The sequence below is a fragment of the Neopsephotus bourkii genome, unplaced genomic scaffold (genome assembly GCF_033783945.1).
Source record: "Neopsephotus bourkii isolate Nb327-2 ecotype Australia unplaced genomic scaffold, CSIRO-AGI_Nbou_v1 NB_1064, whole genome shotgun sequence".
NCBI classification, from domain to species: Eukaryota; Metazoa; Chordata; class Aves; order Psittaciformes; family Psittacidae; genus Neopsephotus; species Neopsephotus bourkii.
This window is the reverse complement of record NW_026901552.1, coordinates 1,647-23,116: the sequence shown is the minus strand read 5'-3', so window position 1 is coordinate 23,116 and position 21,470 is coordinate 1,647. Positions and strand designations below refer to the sequence as shown.

The following is a 21,470-nucleotide window of genomic DNA, read 5'->3' as shown; positions in this document are numbered from 1 at the left end:
TTGACTTTCAGCTGGGAACAGAGCTGAAAAACAATGATGTTTTGGTTTGGCCAAGGACTTTGTGGGCCTCATGCTCTGCCAGGGAGGAGGGGAGCCGGGAGGAAGCAGGGACAGGACACCTGACCCAAACTGACCAAAGAGGTATTCCATACCACAGCACGTCATGCCCAGGATGTAACTGGGAGTTAGCCGGAAGGACTGGGTGGACTGCAGGGTTGGAGGAGGTATGGGTTGGTGCTTGATCGGGCTGGGGGGGGCAAGTTATCGGTCACCTGGTGATGGGGTGTTGTATTCTCTTCCCTTGCTATTTCCTTTATCATTACTATTATTGGTGGTAGCAGTAGTGATTTGTGTTATACCTTAGTTACTAAACTGTTCTTATCTCAACCCGTGGGAGTTGCATTTCTTTTTGATTCTCCTCTCCGTTCCCCCAGGAGTAGGGGGAGGGCAAGAAGGGGGGGAGTGGGTAACAAGCTGTCTGGCTGTGGGTTAAACCACGACACACTAGCAGCCAGTATAGTCCTGTCGATAGTTGTACACAGCCATATCCTCGACCCCATGTCAGCAATGGCACTGGTCCTTTCCACTTGTTATCATGTAGGCCTTTATATAGAACCGGTGGTTTTAGCAAGGAAGTGCTATACTGCGGAAAGAGAATCAAAACTAGACAAATTTAAAAAAATCAAAACATAACAAGCTTTCGCTATACATTCTTCACTATACATTATGTGGGGTTAACCTCGACCTCCCCCTTTTTTGTTTTATATATCTACTGTCATTGCCTGCTTTAGATGACCCTACTTGAGCAGGGGATTTGGGCTAGATCATATCTCCAACATATGCCAACTACAGGCTGCTGGGCCTGCCCTTCTCTCCTGGATGGCTCTGATAAAAGGGGAGGCCATCCCTCACATCAAGGTCTGGCATGGCATGTGTCCGCACTGCTCAATGCCTGCTGGGGTGCAGACAACAGCAGAGCTAAAGGTTCTTCTTGGTGACACAGAGGCCAACCCAGTCTTGCCCTTGACTGTGGTATCAGGCATTTGGCCAACCTTGCACCTCGTTGTCAATGCAGAGTTTCAACTGCTCCATCAAGTAACAAGTCGCTACTATGGCAAAGCACATAGAGATTTACATTAGCAGAGTAACTACTACAGGGTGCAGCAGCATGATGAAGATGCTGATGGCAGTGGGGGACCAGCCAAAGAAATTTCCTACCAGTGGAGTTCTCCCACCCTCTTAATTTGTTCCATTACCTGCTTTATAACACTACCATCATATTAGAATCCTTCTAGCTTTTGCCTTAGCATTTTCTAGCAGCTGCTACAAATTTGCATGCTCTAACATCTCCTTTACAAGTGACAAATCCATACAAGGTATAGTTTCTTAGTAGTAACTGGCTAGTAAATACAGGTGGGCTTATACACAAAATCACAGCCTGTAATAATAACTACATTACAAGCACACATATTCAAGTTGTTACTTTTCAGTTGCCCCCAAGTGATGTTTTGCAATCATTTGTTTTTATCTTCCTCTATGTCATTCCGCTCGGGGTATTCACGGTCAGGTCCTGTAGCTGAGGCATTGGGTACTTCCACTCATCTATCCAGCTCATGGTAAGGCTTGCAGGCAGCCACCATGGACCTGTGAGATACAAGCTCACTCCTCTAATCAAGATAACAAGGTTTTATTGAGGGACAAAGTCAATAAAGCAAAAGCAACAGCGCTGGGTGCATGACTGTAGCTAGAGGCATGCTGATTAGCATTTGTTACAGGTTTATATACTTTCACCATTGCATTAGCCATATACCGATTCATAATTCCCGCATATAGGCAGGGAATATTATAACTACCTCCAGGAACTTATTATCATAAGTCTCCTCCTCGTGGCGTCTGCGTGCTGCTCTCCAGTGATTGTAGGTAGGGGTCTTGAGGATGAAGTAAGCAGTCTTCCTCATGCAGGCAGGGGTCTTCAAGATGAAGTAAGCAGTCTTCCTCACTGTAATTTTCACCTTTGGCACAGTTAGATGCCCCAGTAATCACAAAACTAGCTGAAACCAGCCATATATGTAATTTTTCTGATAGCTGGCAAAGATTTAGAACAGTGAGCCCTTCGTGAAAAATCTATTTCAAGCAAAACAGGACGGGCAGACAAAGAGTATCCAAAGCTAGCAGATGTTTGGGAGGAACTGTCTCTAAATTAACTGATAAGTAGAAGGATGGTGTGAAATAATTCACTCATGTTTAGTGTGGCCACTAAATCCTATTATCTCACCACAGACTTACATCACATTGTTCTTCAACCTAAGTTAAGCTAAAAGTACTTTAACCCTATGTTTTCCAGGCACTAACTTTCCTCATATCAAGCCCCACCCCCCTTTTCTTTTACCTTTACAAATTCTTTTGCTATGGGACTCCATTTTGCTCAAGAGTTCTGGCCATTTTCAACTTGTTGTCTAATCTTATGTATTTAGCGCGCTTTGTTTCTGTTCTTGTGAACGTATAGTTATATCTACATAGCAACTCCTATGATTTGAGAAAGCAAATACATTTATGTGTTTATCACAGACCTGTAGGTAGGAGGACACGAATATACCCCCTCCCCCAGGTTATCAGTTCTTGAGAAGAAGACAGGTTAAAGTGTTTCCTTAAAGCAGAGGCATTTTGATGAAAAAGGAATGTGAAGCAACTGCAGAAGTAAATTGCAGTGTTAACAATCGATGATTTTGCTGCATTATTACCCGCAGTTAAAGGGCCAGGCAGGTTGGAAACATAGGAGATGCGCTGGCTCCTTCCTTTTTCACGTTTGCCTCATCTCTTTTTTTTTTCTCCCGCCACCCTGATGCTGCTTGGGTTGCGGCTAATAAAGCTTGTGGTTGTGCTACCCCTCTTGCTTTTTCAGTTAGCAGTTCTTGTTTCAACTGATCCATCTGTTCCTCCAAGTCTTGGATTCACACCCAAGTTACTTTAAACACACTAAGCAGGGCTCCTCCCATGAGCCCAGCATGTTGCAGGTGCTCTTCAGGCTTTGTTTGTGGTGCCTCTGTAAACTGCCCCAATACTTCGATAGATCGAGACGGCTTTTTATTTTTTATTTTTTATTTGTTTCACTCCATAGCTGTGATGTCCATCTTGGCCCGGTGGAGCACTGGGAGCCAAATCAGAGGGCAGCTTCTTTTGAACATGGGTACCGAACGCTATCAAATAGCTAAAGAGGTCTCACTGTCTGTTTAGGCTCCCTCACCATTTTTTTTATTATATTTTTTTCAAGTCGCTTACCCTGCTCTGTGCGACTACAAACGCCGGCCTGCTCAGCAGCAGCTATAAATGCCTGCCTGCTCATCAGCAGCCATAAATACCTGCCGGCAACCGCACTTTTACGTTAACCCTTTCTTGACAGGAATGTTAATCTGCCACACGTTAAAAACTTTTGTGCAAACCCCACAACAAAAAATACACAGAACACAGTCTGCCCTCAACACACACACACAAGGGATCCCACAAGCACATTCCACACAACTACAATATTTGAAAGACAAAATCCAGACAGACAATCGTTACCCCCACTGCACGGCCCCACGTACAGAACGTGGCGCAAGAACCCTGTGAAGACAATCATAAACCAGTTCTGAGAAGCATCATTGCAGTGAAGCACGGAATCAGACTCTACAACTCAGAGAGAGTTACAAAGCAGGTATGTTTATTACGGCGCCGGGTGCAAGGGGGATCATTTCTAACTTGCACACTGAGGGATTAAGTGACCAGATATTTATTACACACAAACGTGCATATTCATTAGATTCCCAATGAAGGGGCTATTACAATTAGTTAGTCTCCTCCCTTTTGGCGTCTGCGCACAGCCCTCCGATGGTTATGGGCAGGGGTCTTCAAGGTGAAGTAAGCAGTTTTCCTCATGGTATACTTTTCACCTTTGGCACAGTTGGATGCCCCAGTAATCACAAAACTATCTGAAATCAGCAATATCTGTAATTTTCTGATAGGTGTCAAAGTTTTAGAACTGTGTGACCTTTGTACAAAATTTATTGCAAGCAAAACAGGATGGGCAGACAAGGAATATCCTAAGCTAGCAGATGTTCAGGAGGCACTGTCTCCAAACCAACTGAAAAATAGAAGGATAGTAAGAAATGATTCACTCATGTTAGTAAGACTACTAAATTCTCTTATCATACCACAGACTTACATCACATACATTGCTCTCTATCTTAGACCTAAGTTAAGCTAAAAGTATTTTAACCCTATGTTTTCCTTTCTTTTCTTATATCCACGCCAGCTCAATTAGTTTAGTAACACCACTGACATAATCGAATGATTTCTCCCCGTCCTTCTACTTATCATTAACTCAGCTAAAACTCATCCTGAGCATCTGCTAGTTTCAGATTATCTTTATCTACACGTTCTGTTTTGCTTACCATAAATTTTGTACAAGGCTACAAGGTCCTGGAAGTACGTCAACTACAGTAATTTACATTATACAAGGATTATCACTCAGCAGAACTAATTTACTTACTTATAATAGATTATATTTCAGCCTATATTTCTCTATTTCACTTAGGTGTTCTGGGGTTCTGGAGAATGCATATCCCAAATTGCAGTCTGATTATAAGCCCTCTCTATCACATGACCCAGAAGGAGAATGATTTCAAACGGTGCTCTGATCAACAACAAGCATTTGAACAAATTAAATGAGAGATAGTTCATGCAGTAGCTCTTGGACCAGTACAGACCAGGCCAGATGTAAAAAATGTGCTCTACAACGCAGCTGGGGAGAATGGTCCTACCTGGAGCCTCTGGTAGATAGCTCTAGGGGAGACTTGAGGTCTCTCTTGTGGTCCACTTCTGGAGTCAGGGATACAGAAGATCTGAGGCCAGCTATATTCCAACTGAAAAAGAGATACTGGCAGCCTATGAAGGGGTTTGAGGTGCTTCAGAAGTGATTGTCACTGAAGCACAGCTCCTCCTGGCACCCTGGTTGCCTGTGCTGGGATGGGTGTTCAAAGGGAGGGTCTCCTCTACACATCATGCAACCGATGCTCCATGGAGTAAGTGGGCTGCACTAATTACACAAGGAGGTCAAATAGAAAATCCCAGTTGTCCAGGAATTCTAGAAGTCATCATGGACTGGCCAGAGGGCAAAGGTTTTGGAATGTCACCAGAAGAGGAGGTGATGCATGCTGAAGAGGCTCCACCATATAATCAACTGTCAGAAAGTGAAACACAATATGCCTTCCTTATTGATGAGTCCTGCCACACTGTGGGAAAGTGTTGGAGATGGAAGGCAGCTGTATGGAGTCCATGATGACAAGTTGCAGAAACTGCTGAAGGAGAGGGTGAATCAAGTCAGTTTGCTGAGGTGAAAGCCATCCAGCTGGCCTTAGACTTTGCTGAACAAGAAAAGTGGCCAGTACTTTATACTGACCCATGGATGGTGGCAAATGTCTGTGGGGTAGTTGCAGCAATGGAAGCAGAGCAACTGGCAACACAGAGGTAAACCCATCTGGGCTGCTTCACTGTGGCAACATATCACTGCCTGGGTGCTGAACCTGGTGGTGAAGGTATGCCATGTAGATGCTCATGTACCCAAGATTTGGGCCACTGAGGAAAAGCAGAACAACCAACAAGTAGATCAATCTGCTAAGACTGAAGTGGCTCAGATGGACTTAGACTGTCAACATAAGGGTGAATTATTTTTGGCCTGGTGGGTCCATGACACTTCAGGCCATCAGGGCAGAGATGCAACATACAGATGGGCTCATGATCGAGGGGTGTATTTAAAAACGGACACTATTGACCAGGTTGTTCACCACTGTGAAACATGTACTGCAATTAAGCAAGCCAAGCAGTTAAATCCTCTTTGGTATGGAGGATGATGGGTGAAGATGGCTGAAGATGGGGAGTGATTGGTAGAGATCGCTAATAACTCACCTGCAAAGTTTAAACTGGCAAGCAGGTATTCTTTATTGCAGCACTGGGAGGCACAGAGGATACCTCCTCCTAACGTGTCTCATCTGATCATCAAACAGACTGTGATTATATTGTTGCTTAACATACATATTCATGACATTTCCAGTAAATGTCATACATATTAATAACATTTCCGAGAACCACTTTACATAATTCCATGCCCATTTCCGCATGTGCACAAGAATGTGGTAGTGGTCTTTGGGACTCCTGGTGGTCGTTTCTTTATCATCTTCTTCTTCATCACTTTGTGCTTTGGCTGAACTTTAGCTCTGGAAAGTCCTGTTGTCATGCTAAAAACACTAGTTTGATTCTAGCTGGTTATTGTAAAATATTTACCTTCACTGTCATCTACCACAAAGCTCTTGCCCGTTGCTACTGTTGCAAAGCTAACAAGCTCAAAGTTACTTAACCACAAAGCAGAACTGATTTTACTTATTTACAAGAGATTATAATTCATTTTGTATTTCTTTGCTTCAGGAGGCCTGGCGGATTGACTCTATCACACTCCCACCAACCTGCCAAGGCAAATGCCCTGTGCTTACCATGGTGGAAGCAACCACCAGAAAGCTAGAAAGATGCTGTGCCCCACACCAATGCCCGGAACTCTATCCTGGGCCTTGAGAAACAAGTATTGTGGTGGCACGGCACCCCAGAGAGAACTAAGTCAGACAGTGGGACTAATTTCAGGAACAACCTTATAGATACTTGGGCCAAAGAGCATAGAATCATAGAATAGTTAGGGTTGGAAAGGACCATAAGATCATTTATTTCCAAACCTCCTGCCATGGGCAGGGACACCTCACACTAAATCATGCCACCCAAGGCTCTGTCCAACGTGGCCTTGAACACTGCCAAGGATGGAGCATTCACAACTTCCCTGGGCAACCCATTCTAGTTCCTCACCACCCTTACAGTGAAGAACTTCTTCCTTATATCCAATCTAAACTTCCCCTGTTTAAGTTTTAACCCATTACCCCTTGTCCTATCACTACAGTCCCTAATGAAGAGTCCATCCCCAGCATCCTTGTAGGACCCTGTGGAGACAGTGTTCTCACGGGCGAATGGATAACTGGTGCAAAAACTGAATAATCCTGAAAGATACAGCCAGGCCGTGAGAGGCCTGAGGAAGCTTAAGCAAGCAGGATAAGAAGAAGCTGTAATTCACTGAACTGTGGACTGTTGGCAAGCTTTCGAGGTCAAGTTCTCACACCTGTGCTTAACCAATTGTGTGTTAGTCACTAAGGGTCTTCAAGACATACATCCAATCATAATATGCCAAATCACTGTAAGTGCCTGTAAGAAATGGTATATAAGGAGTTAAAGCTTTGTAATAAAATGGCATTCGCTGATCACATTGATCATTCCTGCGTTGTCTGTGAATCCCGCATCGACAAATGGCGCCCAAATAGGGACCCTCAGATTGGTAACTTGTGGCATGCAAGTTTGAAGGTCCGATCAAAGAAGAGAGGGCGGAGAGCCGGCCGAAAGTCAGTACTGCCTCGGCGCTGTGATAGTCAGACGTCTGCAAACAGTGGAATAACAGTGGGATCTTGCCCTGATCAGGTGAGCGGCAGGGGAGGAGAAGGGGCACTCGCCTTCCAAAGAGGAACAGGCAGTGATGGAGCTCCTCCAACATATTCTCTCTAAGAGAGGACTGCAACATGATAGTGCCGCCTCACAGAGGCTGTTAAATTGGGCCCGGGATCGTGGCTTTATCCCCACAGAGCAAGCCACCTTTGAAGTTTCTGAATGGCAACATATAGGTCAGGTGTTGTGGGATGAGATTAGTAAAGGGACAAAGGAAGCCCTGAAGTATTCGTTATGGAGATTGATAATTGAGACTTTAAAGGAAATGAAATCTGAACAGGCATCAGTGGCATCTGTTTTCCTGGCCGCTGCTCCTTCACAAAGTCATTCAGAGGTAGAGTGCTACGTCTATGGTATTTGCCCCCCATCGTTATGCCTGGCACGGCATCACAGAAGCATCCCCAGCATAAGGGGAAAGACAAGGTGAAACGGCGTTTGCACCCGAAAGTACAGGCAGAGAGTGCAAACGCGGTCACCTCCAACCCCGAGGAAGGAGACCCCGAATCAGAATTGGAACCAGACCCAGAGTCTCCATCAGAACCGGACTCGTACCCTCCTCTTCCTGATCCCGACTCAGGCTCAGACGGTTCAGACAGTTTGGCTCATCAACAGATGTGAACCAGCCTCAGTGATGGTCAACTGCGACAGCTGCTGAAGAAATTAAAGTATTGGAGACAAAGGAAACCTCCGAACCCTCTGCCCCACCCTTCTACAATCCAGTAGTAAAGAAAGGGGAGTGGGAGGGGGGTGTTGGGCACGGGGTAGGGGATTATGGTAATAACCCTGCTAAACGTTGGCATGGGATGATCAAAGATGCAATTGTTATGGGGGAATTTTCGGCTATGGGTCCCTCAGCATTCCCAGTGTTTAACACTCCACAGGGGGGAAAGGAGTGGGAGGCATTGGATTTAAAGGCAGTAAAGGAGGTGCGTCAACCGGTAACATCCTACGGGTTAAAATCATCGTATACTCAGGCAATTACTGCACATATTTTTTCTGCATATATCTTAGCACCATATGATATCCGTATGATAGCTCAATTGTTCCTTACTCCCCACCTTCAGATATGATTTAAAGTGAGCACAGCAGAGGAAAAGGCTGGATACATGGCTACTGCCTTTGCTGCTGCTGTTAAACCCCTTCTACAATAAGTTTAGGGAGATCGTGGGGGTACTAAAGGTATGAGATGTTATAATTGTGGACAGATGGGACATTTTAAAAAGAAACAGTGTGCTGTAAAGAAAACTAGTTGCACCAGACAGAGAGCAGCATGAAGCCCTTGGAAATATCTTGGGTGGATCATTTCCGGAACTGAAATTAGGCCTCAAAAAAATTACCACACAGATAAAAACCTTGTCTGATGTGCAGAAACTGATGGGTGATATTCAGTAGATCTGCCCTTTGTGTGGAATCACAAATGATGATCTGACTGATCTCATGCCCCTTTTAAAAGGTGAGTCAAAGAAAAAAAAAAAAAAGTTGTATTAAAGGCTAAGAATGAGGCCTTAGATCACATCATGACAAAAATCACTACCTCTTATGCTGGTCAATGGAATCCAAATTTACAGGTTATTCTGTTTATTGTCAACAGTGAGTATTATCCGTTTAGTCTACTAGCACAGTGGGATCTTCAAAAGACTGATTCTTTATGCATTTTAGAATGGATTTTCCTACGTAAAACTGTAACTACTCGGTTAGATTTTCTCTTTTGATTGTGCAAGTTCGTTCACGTTGTCAGGAAATTATGGGCTGTGATCCATCACAAATTTGTTTGCCACTTACCAGGGTATGGTCAGACTGGGCACAACAATCTAGCTCTGCTGTTCAGTTTGCTCTGATAGGTTTTGTTGGTCCTCTTAATATACATTTTCCACCTCATAAGATGTTTACAATCCTAAGGAATAATCAGTTTGAAGATGTTACCTTTTATCCTAGTAAACCTGTTGTAGGATTAACTGTCTTTACAGATGCAAGCAAAATCAATCACACAGCCGGATATGTTTGACAAACAGACGATGGTTGGAAAGAGCAGAAGATACTTGGTCATTTTTCCAATTCCCATCTGAGAAACTGGTCACCAAAGACTGGATCAGGAACTCTCTTGTGAGGATCATCCTTGACCATTGTTCTCCATTTCACACACCTGTTCCTCCAGAACTGAGGTAGGTTTTCCGTCCCACTTTCTCATGTCTTTCCTGTCATCCCGCAGGTAAAACCATAGGGTGGCCCATGGCATGTACCTCCTCTATCTTCTCTCTTGGGCAATAGGGTGCCTTATATTAATAGCTGAGATGGGGGTCAGTACACGTCGGGAGCTGGACAGATTGTCTCTCAGTTGTTTGATCTCCTGGGTCAGGAGTTTTTCCACAGTAATGATGGAAGGGGTGTGATTTTCTTCAAATGCCCAGAGCCAATGACTCACTTCATTCACTGTTGGTGCTGTTGCTTCCCTCCAGCTCATTAATGCCAATGAGTGGGCATATGATGATGGTGCATTGCGTGTAAACTTCTACCACATGAGTTGTGTACATTTAACTTCATCTGGATCTACAGATGTATTTCTGACATCCAGATGATAGATCATCTCTAGAATGGCTGATTCCCTTAGGGACTGGATGCCTCTCTCTATTGTGGTCCACTTCCTTGGACAAGATATAACATTGTCCTTGTAGGGAAACCTTTCCTTCACAACTGCCAAGAGTCACCTCCAAAGGCCGAGGGACCATTTCTCTTTTGCATTCACTTTGTCAATTTCCCCTTCCCTAGCAAGTGATCTCAGCTGCTTGGCTTTCCCTACCTTCTAGTTTGTGACCCCATTGTCCCAGCATCAGAACAACCAGGTGACGATGTTCTCCCCTCGGATATGGTTGAAATCTTTTCACATATTCTGCAGCTCGGTCATGGTCTAGGATCAAGAAATTACTTCTTCCTCTGGTTCCTGTACTAATTTCCTTCAGATGTTGCCCCCCTCTAGTTTGTGCACTGAGTCTTCATCTTCCTTCACTACATGAGTAGCTTTTTCATGCTGCTTGTTTGCTTTTCGTTTTACTTATAAGGACAACTGATATTGACACATATTGGTCCTTTGGTTGAGTTGTAGTGTCTATCACTATGACTGGAGTGGCTGCAGTGTCTGTTGTCAGGGTTTAAGTAGCTGCAGTGTCTGTTGCTTTGCCATCAGATCCAGAGACTTCTCCTTCCAGAGCATTACAGAACAGGGCTCTGAAGGTATAGGCCAAGCCCCAGCACATTGCAGCAAGTTGTCCCTCTCTGGTATTGCCAGGACGACAGCACACCTCATCTACATGTTTTAATCTTTTTCCCAGATTCCGTACTTGTTCAGGAGTCAAGTTCTAAAGCACTGGAGGGGCTAACTGGCCTAGATACTTGTCCATAATATCCCACACACCCTGCCACTCAGGACTCTCCAGCCTCGGGGAAAATCTCTTGGTGTGGTATTTTTAGGTTGTCATTTAACCTTAGACAAGACCTGAGCCCAACCCTGCTTAGATTCTGACATCAGATGAGATTGGGCGTTCTCATGGTGGTATGGCTGTAGGGAGAACACATGCAGCATATGCCTCAAGATGCTGGTTCCCAGCAAAAGGAGCAAGCTGCTTTCAAGTGTACTCAAAGGATATTCAAAGTCTTTAGAATTCTCAAATGCTGCTGTAAATAGCCTGGTGGGGGAGTGGAAGGTATGAGGGGTTATATCTCCTTCATAGGTTGGCCCTCAGAGCGGGGAGAAAAAGATGCATAATTGTTAATTCCCATTACACGCCTCCCAAAGTATAGGGGTGATGGCCACGCTGAGAATGCAAGCCAGACCAGTTTCATGATCAATGAGTATTATAATACAAGTCCTTACCATGTAGTAAAGCGAAACAAAAACCTTAGCCCAGGCCCCAAAGCTGATAAACATTCAAACAGCAAATGCTCGCTGCAAGTAAGGTATGACATGCTGAAACTTTAAGACCAAGCACAACAACTCTGAGAGCAAATAAATCAACATTGTGATGAGTGACTATTTATTAATCCAAACCAATTAATGCTTATCAGAAATAGGATTTGACTCACTCTGGTCAGATCTGTCATTCTCTCAACACTTCCTGCCCCCCACTGGGTGCCAAAAAGGACTGTTATGGTTTAAGCCCAGCTGGTAACTCAGAACCACATAGACACTTGCTCACTCCCCCCCTTCTTCCCCCCCTGCTCCCAGAGGAATGGAGAGGAGAATCGAAACCCACGGGTTGAGATAAAAGCAGTCCAGTAAATAAGGTATAATACAAAACTACTACTGCTACCACCAATAATAATGATAAGGGAGAGAATATAAAACTAAAATGGGAAATGAAAACAATAAACACAAGTGATGCCCAATACAATTGCTCACCACCCACTGACTGATACCCAGCCCAACCTGAGCAGTGATCTGGGCCTTCCGGGTCACTCCCCCCAGTTTCTATACTGGACATGATGTGCTGTGGTATGGAATATCCCTTTGACTAGTTTGGGTCAGGTGTCCTGTCTCTGCTTCCTCCTGGCTTCTTGTACCCCTTCTCACTGGTAGAGCATGAGACTGAAAAGTCCTTTACCAGAGTAAGCATTACTTAGCAACAACGAAAAACATCTCTGTGTTATCAGAATTGTTCCCAGGCTGAAAGTCAAAAACACAGCACTGCACCAGCTACTAAGGAGAGAAATAATTATTACAGCTGAACCCGGGACACTGGCAGAAGAAACCCACTGCTCCAAGACCAGCCACTGCTGTGCTTTGCTTCTGGCACCTACTTGGAGGACAGCAGACCTGCAAGCCTACCTTGGGTTGTGGTGGAGGATAGGTGACCAATGTAGAAGCGGAATAAGGAGGCAGAAAACCCAGGCATTGCTCCAACACCTGAAATGCTGTAGAACAGGCTTATTTTTCATGCCCTTCCCTGCCCCATCCTTGCCCGCAGTGCTGCTGTGCTCACCACCACCACGTTTATTTTGGCCCTGTTGTTGGTCTTGGTGGTGTACTGCTTTACAAAGCCATACACATGGAGGAGCTGCCAGTTGACCATCTGCCCATACATGGTGAAGATCTCCTGTCATTTGCTGACTGGCTGTATTGTAACCATTCATAACAATTGCTGCTGTGGTGATCACTTGGAAACAAGGTGGCTCCTAGAGGCTCAGATGACCCTCAGCTCTTCCTAGCTCAAGCCAAGCAAGCAGCAGGGAAGGATGTTGAGTAAAATAGCTTTATATTAATGAGGTCTCTGGCTTCACAGATCCAGCCTCCCAAAGGCCTCATGGCAAAGAAGAACCAGAGCATGATGCTGCCTGCTGTAGCAGCTTTGCATTCACAAGGGAGTATTCCAGGTTGGCATTGTGGTTGGCCACACAATTCAAAATATCTGCTACAGGCACCATCATCAGAGGACTGGGCCCCTTATCTTCATCTTCCTCCTCCAAAAGGTTCCTGAAAGCCAAGACAAAGGAGATGAAGACAAGCCAGTTGCATGCCTTGAAGCACAAAGCAAGCTCCATCTTACACTTATGGTTGCAGTTGCATAAGAATTTAAATAACACAGTGTCCTGGGTTTAGCAGTGGCAGTCATTTTTCTCTTTCTTGGTAGCTGATGCAGTGCTGTGTTTTGACTTTCAGCTGGGAACAGAGCTGAAAACAATGATGTTTTGGTTTGGCCAACGACTTTGTGAGCCTCATGCTCTGCCAGGGAGGAGGGGGAGCCGGGAGGAAGCAGAGACAGGACACCTGACCCAAACAGACCAAAGAGGTATTCCATACCACAGCACGTCATGCCCAGGATGTAACTGGGAGTGGCCCGGAAGGGGCTAGAAGGGACTGCAGGTTTGGAGGAGGTATTGGTTGGTGCTTGATCGGGCTGGGGGGCAAGTTAGCGGTTGCCTGGTGATGGGGTGTTGTATCCTCTTCCCTTGTTATTTCCTTTGTCATTACTATTATTGGTGGTAGCAGTAGTGATTTGTGTTATACCTTAGTTACTAAAGTGTTCTTATCTCAACCCGTGGGAGTTGCATTCTTTTTGATTCTCCTCTCCGTCCCTCCAGGAGTAGGGGGAGGGCAAGAAGGGGGGGGGGGAGTGAGTTAACAAGCTGTTTGGTTGGGTTAAACCACGACACACAGTCTACAATCTTTCCTGTCATCCTATTCCTTGTCCTTGATCCTTGTGGGAGCGGAGCCCCAGAAGGAGGTGAGAAATGATTCTCACCTGTAGGCCATGACAAATGCCACCAGCTGCTTGTACAGCTTGGGGTCAAATATGTTGGGGTATGTCTCAATGAAAAGCAGGATCATGGATTTGTACTCCAGGTGGATGCTAGCCAGGTCTTTCTCCACAGCTTCTGGGATGTCTGTTCTCTGCAGGAGCCATCTTTGCTCTTCTTTAGGACTGTTGCAATAAAAAAAGTGGGTTTATCTGTCTGATCCAGGGGAAGGGTCTGTAAACTTCTTCCTCTACCATCTCAGCTTCCTGGTGCTCTCTAAGTTCCTGTCTTCTGGTTATGCCTGAAGCTTGCTCCAACCCCAGGTAGTACGCAGAGGGTCTCTTGGGTTCCTGCTGTAACAATGTGGGGCTAGCACAGTGGGATGGCCCATGTCCATCTCCAGGACGCTTGCTCGGCAGCCCCTGGACCTACATTCAGCTGCCAACTGGGGTGCTGCCCACAGCCCTGTGTAGTTTCATCTTACCAGAACACAGGATGATCCAGGCTCCTGATGTCCTGTCAGAGGGAGAAATAAGGCCACCACTGGGAGTTGCTGGCTGTGTATTTGTGTAGCAGGGCCAGTGGCAGCACCCAACCGGACTGGCTCTGCAGGGGCTCCTGGCCTAAGGAACCACAGATAACAAAGAAAACATGAGTTGACTTGAGGTTTTAATCTTCCCCTCCCAGAACCAAAGCCCAGTTCCACCAGCCTGGCTACAGCATGGACTGGGGAGTTCTGCTATGTTTTGTCTTTGGTTTGGCTGGAGCCAAAGCAGACCTAGAAGTTGCTGCTCTGGAGCTTTGGGTGGGTGAACTTCTCCTGGTCCTGTATACCCCACTATCACCCCTCTCTTCAGCAAGGAAGGAACTGTTCTTTCTCCTAGTCTGTCTGGGCCCTCAAGGAAAGTATCTTTGGTGATGCTAGTGGTCAGCGGTGATGGGATGCCCAACTACCACCCCCTTTCCTCTCTGCTCCAGCCTCCCACATGAGATAGGAGTAATCACTAGGCTTCATTCCAAGCCCATTTTTCTTCCTTTAAAAGGGAAGACCGGGGGAATCAGGCAGAGAAGGTGTGGGAAAAGGGGGGTGGTGCTCTCATTTTTTCCCAGGAGTCCCCTGGATGGAGCTGGTGTGCACGGCATGGTGCACAGGATCTCTCCTACCTGCAGCTCGACGGCAGCCAACACACCCTCCCTATTCAGCCTGCAATGAGATGGGAGCTGTGCCCGAGGTGGGGGTAACAGGCCCTCACTGCCTCACCTTGGGGCTGAGCTATACCCCAGTCTGTCTGCACTGCGCCAGGAAGCTGAAGAGGGGATCGATGCTGCCCTTCCCCCGGGCACTGCTGCCGGTAGCTGCCAGCAGATGGGAACATGGTGGTGAAGCAGCACCCCTTGAGCCAGTCTCAGCTGTGCTGGAGCTGGGGTAGCAGCCCCAGCCTGTGTTCCCCCCAGTACCTCAGGTCTATTGGGCGCTAACACCATGGCGTGCAGATATGTTAATTCTGCTCCACTTGGTTCTGGCCGGGCACTTCTGGGTGTGCAGGAAACCCCACCCCCTTCGACGGTGGCTGCGGGGGTCAGAAAGGGGAGAGTGGGTGGGGTGTGTCTGGGCGGCTCTTTGAGAGAGAGGTCCAGGGGTCACAACACTCCTCCGGGGGGAACAGGAGTCTGCTCTCCAGGGCATCCTGACCCCAGTCCTGGTGCTACTGGTGGGGTAATGCCACCACACATGGGATAAAAGCAGCAGGCTCTAATTAATCATGATCATGAACCAAACGCATGTGTTAAGCCCCATGTGGGGCTTCACCCTTCAGTCCCCCGGGCCATCAATCCTGTCCCTAGGACCATCACAAGGCAGGGTAGGTGACTTCACTAGATGCTCTTAATGAAGCCAATTAGTACAATGAGGTATCTGAAGAGGTCCCCCTTCAGTGGAACTGCTGTCCCTGAGCTTCTGCCCCACACTGTGAACATTTGGGGTCAGCTTTAATCTTCCCCAGCCTGGTAGGGTGGGTTCCTATGGAGCAGAGGGGGCCTATCCTGAAGGACTGAAGGAAGAAGAAGAGAAAACAAGGGATAGACTGTTGGCAAAACTACTGCTGTGACTTGGGCTCGAGCTGAGGCTGCTGTGTCCCCAGTGCAGGGCACTGAGCACTGTGCGGTCCCAGCCTGAGTGTGGCCCCCTGGCCGCTGCTCTCCTGTGGCCAGATCCCCCCTGAGCCAACGGAGCTTCTCCAGCCACTCCGCAGCTCCTGATCCCTCCCTTCCAGTGCATCCCTGCGGCACCGGTGCTTCCCGGGCATATCCAGGACCAGTCCTGTGGGAGCCCAGCCTGTGCCCAGACAGAGTGCTGAGTCCAGTGCACCAGCAGTGCTGGAAGTTGATCCCCAGCAAAGCAAATTCTGAGCTCAACACTGCTGGGTTGTTCTTCTGCCAGGCTGCCTGGTTCTTCTGCCAGGCTGCTGGGATCAGCACCCACAGCCCTGGTTGAGCTCTCTTCTTCCTCCTTTGCCATGTCACTTTGGTTGCTGGCTTTTTGATTCCTGGCTTTTTGGCTGCTCTTGAGAGGACAAACCTGACATTGGTGCCTGCCAGGGTTGAGGTCTTGGTCCTGGTGGTGCTTCTCCTTGTGGGAGGATTCCCTCCACCGTGGTGGCTTTGTTGGGGCAGTGTGGAGTGGAAGAAGTCACAGTATCACAGTATCACAGTATGCTAGAGATTGGAAGGGACCTCAAAAGATCATCTAGTCCAATCCCCCTGCCGGAGCAGGAACACCTAGATAAGGTTACACAGGAATGTGTCCAGGCGGGTTTTGAATGTCTCCAGAGAAGGAGACTCCACAACCTCCCTGGGCAGCCTGTTCCAGTGTTCCGTCACCCTCACTGAGAAGAAGTTTCTTCTCAAGTTTAAGTGGAACCTCTTGTGTTCCAGTTTGTACCCATTACCCCTTGTCCTTTCATTATTGCCACTGAGAAGAGCCTGGCTCCATCCTCGTGACACTCCCCCTTTATATATTTATATACACTAATAAGGTCACCCCTTAATCTCCTCTTCTCCAAACTATAGAGACTCAGTTCCCTCAGTCTTTCCTCATAAGGGAGATGCTCCACTCCCTTAATCATCTTAGTTGCCCTACGCTTGACTCTCTCCATCAGGTCCCTGTCCTTCTTGAACTGAGGGGCCCAGAACTGGACACAGTATTCCAGATGAGGTCTCACCAGGGCAGAGTAGAGGGGAAGGAGGACCTCTCTCGACCTACTAACCACCCCCCTTCTAATACACCCCAGGATGCCATTGGTCTTCTTGGCCACAAGGGAACATTGCTGGCTTATGGTCATCCTGTCGTCCACTAGGACCCCCAGGTCCCTTTCTCCTACACTGCTCTCTAACAGGTCGTTCCCCAACCTATACTGGAACCTGGGGTTGTTCCTGCCCAGATGCAGGACTCTACACTTTCCCTTGTTATATTTCATCAAGTTATTCCCCGCCCAACTCTCCAGCCTGTCCAGGTCTCACTGGATGGCAGCACAGCCTTCTGGCGTGTCGGCCACCCCTCCCAGCTTAGTATCATCAGCAAACTTGCTGATAGTACACTCAATTCCCTCATCTAAATCATTGATGAATATATTAAATAATACTGGTCCCAGTACCGACCCTTGAGGCACTCCACTAGATACAGGCCTCCAACTAGACTCCGCCCCATAGACTACAACTCTCTGGCTTCTCTCCTTCAGCCAGTTCACAGTCCACCTCACTACCCAATCATCCAGACCACACTTCCTCAATTTAGCTGCGAGGATGCTGTGGGAGACTGTGTCAAATGCTTTGCTGAAGTCAAGGTAGACCACATCCACCGCTCTGCCATCATCCATCCACCGTGTTATTTCCTCATAAAAGGCTATGAGATCGGTCAAGCATGACTTCCCCTTGGTGAAGCCATGTTGACTGCCCCTCATAACCCTCTTATCCTTGATATGCCTTAAGATGGCACCAAGGATAAGGTGTTCCATCACTTTCCCAGGAATGGAGGTGAGGCTGACTGGTCTATAGTTACCCGGGTCCTCCTTCTTGCCCTTCTTGAAGACTGGAGTGACATTTGCTTTCCTCCAGTCCTCAGGCACCTCTCCCGTTTCCCAAGACTTGGTAAAGATGATGGAGAGCGGTCCAGCAATGATCTCAGCCAGTTCCCTCAGCACCCGCGGGTGCATCCCATCTGGACCCATGGATTTATGGATGTCCAGATTGCTCAACTGGTCTTTAACCCATTCCTCATTGACTAAGGCAAACTGCTCCGTTGACCTGACTTCATCTGAGGTCTCAGAGGTACAGGGCTCTTCAGGACTGCCTCCGACAGAGTAGACAGAGACAAAGAAGGCATTCAGTAACTCTGCCATCTCTGTATCTTCTGTCACCAGGGCACCCGTCCCGTTCATCAGTGGGCCTACATTGCCTCTGGTGTTAGTTTTATCTGCCGTGTATTTGAAAAAGCTCTTTCTGCTGTCCTTGACCCCTCTCACCAGATTTAATTCTAAGGAGGCCTTAGTCATCCTAGCTGCCTTCCTACATCCTCTAGCAGCAGCCTTATATTCCTCCCAAGCGGCCAGCCCCTCCTTCCATGACCTGTAAACTCTCCGCTTCCACTTGAGCATACCCAGCAATTCCCTATTTAGCCATGCAGGTCTCCTGGCCCTCTTCCTTGACTTCCTACGTGTCGGGATGTTCTGATCTTGAGCTCAGAAAAAGCAATCCTTGAATGCCAACCAACTATCTTGGGCCCCTTTACCTTCAAGCAGCCTTGCCCATGGGATTTCCCCTAGCAATTGCTTGAAAAGGCCAAAGTTTGCCCTGCTAAAGTCCAGGGTTGCAATTCTACTTGCTATTCTACTGGTCCTACCACACAGGATCCTGAATTCCACCATCTCGTGGTTACTGCAACCAAGGCAGCCCTCAACCTTCACTCCTTCAACCAGACCCTCCTTGTTAGTGAGGATGAGATCCAGCAGTGCTCCTCTCTTGGTTGGCTCGTCCACCATTTACATGAGGAAGTTATCATCCATACACTGGAGGAACCTCCTGGACTGCGTCTGGGTTGCTGAGTAGTCCTTCCAGCAAACATCAGGGAAGTTAAAATCCCCCACGACAACCACAGCCTGTGACTGTGAGGCTGCTCTCAGCTGCCTGTAGAAGGCCTCGTCAACTTCCTCACCCTAATCTGGTGGCCTGTAACAGTCAAAGCAAAACTCCACATTGTTCCTCCAATGTCACAGTGAAGCAGGGTCCTCACTGCCTGTCTTTGATCATCCCTATGTGTGAGCCTGGATAGCTCAGTTGGAAGAGCATCAGGCTTTTAATCTGAGGGTCCAGGTCTCAAGCCCCTGTTCAGGTGAAAGCTTTACTGTTCAGGGGCAGAGGAGGAGAGCCCATGGGCAGAAGCAGTAGCTTCTCCCGCTGCTGGGGTCTCCTCAGTCCCTGCTTCTTTTCTATCATGTCTCCAGGGTCAGGGCCAGCCCCATCCCGTGTCCCACACAGCACCACTGCTCTTCCGGCCACCCAGTACCCCAGCGAGAGAGATCCCATGTTACAATGTCCTTAGGTAAAGGTGTAATTTTGGGAGTATACATGGAGGGAGGCGGAGAAATAGGATTGATGGAAGAGGGAGACACAGCAGACCTGGAGGAAAGGAAGCCAGGACTGAGCACAGTTGAACCTTGAGCCTCATCCTTCTTGTGCCTTTGTGTGTTCCCCATCCCTGTCCTTATTCCACTCTGTGCCTCCAGGGCTTTCCCCCTCTGCAGGGACTGGGTGGCTCTGGGCAGCGAAGACTGGTGCCTGCTGCCCCCAAGGCCAGGTTGGACAGGGCTTGGAGCAACCTGCTCTAGTGGAAGGTGTACCTGCCTGTGGCAGGGGGTTGGAAATGGATGAGCTTTAAGGTCCCTTCCAACCCAAACCAGTCTGTGATACTGTGAAACCAGCCCCTCACTGCCCACCTCAGCCTGGGCAGACGCTCCTGGGCATCTATTTTCAGTGGATGATGGTGTTTTGGGAATAAGACACGGCACCTGCATCAACCTACCAGATTATTTATTGGCCTGATGGACTTGGCTTCCAGCACCTCTGCTCCACATGCACACACTACCCCGCTCCAGCCCAAGCCACTGTCATCATTGAGTTCTTGCCAGCAAAAGAACAAAGAGATAATAAATAGAAGCTTATTTGCAGGGCAAGACTCCGGGTCAGGCTGTGCCATGGGCAGGGCTGTGCCTGTCCCTGGCCATGGGGACAGCTGGGGGGGTGCAGGCAGAGAAGTGGATGCCTCATGGCTGCTGCAGGCAGCGCAGCACAGCCCAGCTGTGGAGCTGGGGGGGGGGGATGAAAGGAATATAGCAATCTCTTTGTAGTTACATTAAAATAGACTATTGAAAAAAGTTACTTCTAGGAGTTAAAAAGCAATGCGGCCCATCCAACCCTGAGAGGGCCACAGAGCTGCTCTGGGATTTGCGGTGTGGGGATGGACCCCTGCCCACGTCACCTGCCCTGGACAGTCCCCTCCCAGATGCCTGGGGTGGGTGCTAATGGGGTGGCTGCTGCAGGTGCCAAAGCAGGGGCTGCATGACCCCGGGAAGCCTCACAGCTGTGGGTCAGGGACAGAGCACAGGCAGGGGAGTGGGTCCCCTCCCAGACCCTTTCCCTTGGGTCTAAATGACATGGCAACAATTGAACTGCCCCAGTGAGAGGGGTCACCTCTGCCCGAAACCCCTGAGGGACCCTATCAGACCTGCTCTGGGGTGATGTGGTGGCTTCCCTTTCCCTGCGGGGCTTGCTGAGGAAACCCTAGGCTGTGCGTCCTCCTCCCTCTTGGGGGACTCAGCTCCATCCCACTGCAGTGCTGGGGGATTCTGGACCCCCCTCACTCCATTCGCAGCCCAGACCACCCCTGGACACCCACACCGGCCTCCCAGCTCAGCCCCAGGCCCCTACAACTCACCATGGCTGGGCAGGTAGTGGCCACACAGGAAGGCTCACATCTGCTCCTGGTTCAGCAAGCTGCTCTTCCTCTCCGTGGTGCTGGGTCTCCCCTCATCCTCCTCTTCCTCCTCACAGATCTGCTGCAGGGCCAGGGTGCTCTTGGTGATGGTAGTGTCAACAACTGGGATCTTCAGCAGGGTGCTGAGGGGCTGCCAGCTGCTGATGTCTGCTCTGGGGGGGGGCAGCTGGGAACTGGTGGTGAGGCTGCCTGGCACCTCTGTGAAGGGCCCTGCCCACAGGGCTGAACATGGACCTGAACTCAGGACCATAAGTTGGTCCTGAGTAAGAGGAGGGATGGAAATGTTTGTACCCAGCTGGGCATCACAAGGGCTGCATTAAGGGGACAGGGGACTGGCTGGGGCCCTGCACTGGGGACCCAAGGCAGGGGAGGGACTGCGGACAGCAGTGGGGCTCCCCTGCTCTGCACCTTCTTGTCCAGGTTGTAGACTGTGGCGTCAGTAAAGAAAGAAGACTAAACACACACGTATACACCCCATGCTTGCACAACTAGTTCCACTTTATTCGCTACAGCACGGTAATATATAGCATATAGATACAGATCTGAGCTATGAAGCCAAACAGAAACCACATTAATCACAGTGACTGTTTTCAGTCATTATAAATTCCCCAGGCAGTTTTCCAGC

General features: G+C 48.2%; 1 non-coding gene and 1 pseudogene across 1 annotated transcript; one reads left to right on the top strand and one right to left on the bottom strand.

The window, feature by feature from the left end:
• Nucleotides 1-12,075: 12,075 nt before the first annotated feature.
• Nucleotides 12,076-15,282, bottom strand: LOC133216813 (N-lysine methyltransferase SETD6-like; annotated as a pseudogene).
• A 3,831-nt stretch (nucleotides 15,283-19,113) lies between these two features.
• TRNAK-UUU (transfer RNA lysine (anticodon UUU)) lies at nucleotides 19,114-19,186 on the top strand. Its single transcript has one exon. It is a non-coding gene; the product is annotated as a tRNA-Lys (tRNA).
• Nucleotides 19,187-21,470: the final 2,284 nt, after the last annotated feature.